Source organism: Hyperolius riggenbachi, chromosome 5 (assembly GCF_040937935.1).
Source record: "Hyperolius riggenbachi isolate aHypRig1 chromosome 5, aHypRig1.pri, whole genome shotgun sequence".
In the NCBI taxonomy this organism is placed as follows: domain Eukaryota; kingdom Metazoa; phylum Chordata; class Amphibia; order Anura; family Hyperoliidae; genus Hyperolius; species Hyperolius riggenbachi.
The window spans coordinates 340,932,832-340,935,590 of NC_090650.1; positions in this window are offsets into that span (position 1 = coordinate 340,932,832).

Consider the following 2,759-nt stretch of genomic DNA (forward strand, 5'->3'; position numbering starts at 1 on the left):
AATGACTGGCTAAATGAGTGTGTTGGGGGTAGGGAGGCTCACCACGTTCAGCGGAATTTATTTTTCCGCGATTCCGGACGGAATTTGGTGATTCCATTCCATCGCATCGGAATGGAATTGCCTTAGCGCTATAGCGGAAATTCCGCGGAACGATGCGTAATTCCGGCGGAATGCGGAATTTTGTAAGCCAATCACAAGGAAACCCCGAGAAGAAGTTTAAAGTGAAAACAACAGGATTTCTTCATGAAAATAGGAATTTCTGCTCCAATCAGAGGCTTACAAAAACCACACAAATGGATTTCTGCATGAAAATCATAATTATTTCAGCACCAATTACAGTGTTAACAAAAACCAATCAATCCTATGTTAGCAACCAGCTCCCTAGCTATCTCACCTATCCCAACCATTTTAGGTCCCAAAGCTTACGCGACACCTCCTGCGGCGCAAAAACCACCGCCATGGGACCACCGCCAGGTCCCAAAGCTTACGCGACACCTCCTGCAGCGCCAAAACCACCGCCATGGGACCACCACCAGGTTCCATAGCTTACGCAACACCTCCTGCGGCGCCAAAACCATCGCCATGGGACCACCGCCAGGTCCCATAGCTTACGCCACACCTCCTGCGGCGCCAAAATGACCGCCATGGAACCACCACCAGGTCCCATAGCTTACACGACACCTCATGTGGCGCCAACATGACCGCCATGGGACCACCACAAGGTCCCATGGCTTAAGCGACACTCCTGCGGCACCAAAATGACCGCCATGGGACCACCGCTAGGTCCCATGGGCTACCATTTAGCATAAACAAGGTTTCATTTGCAACGAGATAAAGGGAGGGGGGACACCAAGAGCCTAATAGTGTGATATTGTATAGATGAAAATTAATAATGAGTAATATAACAATTTATTACTCAAAAACCAGGGTTACCATTAGGCAACCACTGTGAAGGCTGGTGGGGAGATTAACCAGACCCCACTCAGGATTAAAAGTCGCTCTCTGTAGTTGGGAAAAAGATGGGTACAACCCTCCACCAAGGGGCAGTGGTGGACCTATCCCATCCATGCGGACAAAGCAAACAAAGGAAGGACTGTGGCATCAACAGTCAAACAACAATTTATTTATACTCCAAAGTAAAAATAGGCAACGCGTTTCACGGGCTCAATCCTGCTTCATCATGCTCATCAAAAAGGAGCATACAGCTGAAAACAAAGTGTCAGAGGACATAGTGTAAGGAAGGTTTTGTGAGTATCAATTATGTTCAAAAACAATTCAATGTCAAAACATAACTATATGAACATCAAACATATTCAGAGGTACTCTGAATATGTTTGATGTTCATATAGTTATGTTTTGACATTGAAGTATAAATACATTGTTGTTTTACTGTTGATGCCACAGTTCTTCCTTAGTTTGCGTTGTCCGCATGGATGGGATAGTTCCACCACTGCCCCTTGGTGGAGGGTTGTACCCATCTTTTTCCCATCTACAGAGAGCGACTTTTAATCCTGAGTGGGGTCAGGTTAATCTCCTCACCAGCCTCGGTTTTAAGCTCGTTTAAGTGACTTTTATTCTATTGGCACCTCAGGAAAGCTTCTACATATATAAGGTTTAATTTGCGATTACTTACATTTTTCCGCCAGAATGTGGATTTCCGCGGAAATTCGCAAAATTACGCAGAAATGTAATGGCGACGGAATTTAGCGCTGACGGAATTCCGCAATTCCGGTGGAACGGAATTTGCTCTTTCCGACCATCCCTATTTGGGGGGCACACCTGACCCAAGATAGATAATAAGGTCGTTGCTTGCTTCATTGTGGACAGACCAAATTCAAACAGCTGGACACTCAGCCACTGTTGTTCTGTCATTCAGCTAGCTCAGCCCGACCATATGGGCTTGAAAACCACCATCGCCTGCACTCTCGTCATGGTGCGCACCAGTCCAGCACGGCCATCACTACACAAACAGCTGTTTGCGGTGTGTTACACAGTGAGTTTAGTCTGTCAGTGTGAAGCAGTACATTAATTACACTACCTGATTGATGTATACACATGCAAGATGTTTTAAAGCACTTTAGGCCTCTAATTTAGCAATAAAATGTGATTTCTGCTCTTAAACCCTGCTGTGCGTAAAATCCGGATTTTTCCCCGGGACTTTTGGCGTGTATCCCACTCCACCATGCCCCCCTCCAGGTGTTAGACCCCTTGAAACATCTTTTCCATCACTTTAGTGGCCACAATTAATGTTTGTAGTTTTAAAAGTTCGCTTGCCCAGTAAAGTCTATGGCTTTTTGAAAGTTTGCATGTTCGCGAACGTTTTTCGCCTGTTCGGGTTCAAGGTTCACAAACCTAAAATCGGATGTTCGAGACAATTCTACCTGCCAGTCGGTCGCTACACATGGTGAGTCACTCATTGGGGTGTGGTGGTGGCTGTCTATCAAAGGCATCTAATTCAGAAGCATACAAGGTGGGAGTCTGAGTAAAGAAGTTGAACATGCTAGACTCTCGATTTGGAATGTCAACTTTGTGCAACATATTCATAGGATTAACTCTCATGGGACTTGTTTTTTATGATTTTTATGCAGGAAAATCTGATGTGCTTATTGAGGAGAACTGTTGTATCTGTATATCTTGCATAGATTCTCCCCTTAAGGTGAAAAATCTGGGGCCTGTGAGCGCCATTCTCTTGTATATATATTGATGGTAACATTTAGAACTGCTCTTTGTTGGTTGCTAAATAAGGATAAAGAAAGGGA